Below are 879 nucleotides of genomic sequence, written 5' to 3'. Positions count from 1 at the left end.
TCTTGCCATCGTTGGGTCAGCAGGAAAAACAGAAGTTTTTCTCATGTTTAATTTTTGAATTTCAGTGAGGTCTTTTTCATCTTGTCCAGGAGGAACTGAAAGAGGGGAAAAAAACAGATACTTGAAAGAAACTGAATGAAATTTAAACAGAGACATTTGAAAGAAACTGGAAAGAAAAATACTTTTTTCCCAAGGAAATGTTTTTGTTTTTGTTTTTTTTTTGTTTTTTTTTTGTTTGGTTGTTTTTTTCTGCAGGAAGGGAAAAAAGCATAAAAACATAAAAGACACTAAGAACAAATCCATGTTTCAGTGGAGAACTGTCAGACGTGAAAAGGGCAGTGTCCACTACCACATTCGGATCCCAGGGTCCTGAGGCCTCACGTAGCACTTGGGGTTCCCTCTGAGTTCCAGCGTGTCTGGAATCAGTGCATTCTTGACCAGTCCTGTAGCAAGGTGCTTTTGGGGTTTGTTTCCATACCCACCATCAGAGGACTTTTTTAACTGTAGACTTAGTAAGTTGGCTGCGTTACTACCACTCTTCCACTTGGAAGCCTTAAATGGCTCCAGATGCCCCTGTGGTTACCTCCCACTGCCACCACAGCACTCATTCGGATTCTGCACTCCCACCTACATTCCTTCCCCTTTGTTGACCAGCAGGAAACAGCAGGATTGGCCCGATTCTCACCTGCCCATCTACTGTTGGAAAATACTCTGTGATGTCTCTGAGACACATTCTCCATTTGTACTCCACAACGTAATCAGGGGCTTGCTCCTTCTACCAACCTTGGGCTGACACAGTCTGGTAACCTTGTCTGCTCTGCCATTCCACTGCTCCTCCATCTACTCGCCAATTCCAGGGGTCTGGCATCCCTCCAGCCC

The sequence above is a fragment of the Ochotona princeps genome, chromosome 21, assembly GCF_030435755.1.
Source record: "Ochotona princeps isolate mOchPri1 chromosome 21, mOchPri1.hap1, whole genome shotgun sequence".
Classification (NCBI taxonomy): domain Eukaryota; kingdom Metazoa; phylum Chordata; class Mammalia; order Lagomorpha; family Ochotonidae; genus Ochotona; species Ochotona princeps.
Note: the sequence above shows the minus strand (reverse complement) of the source record.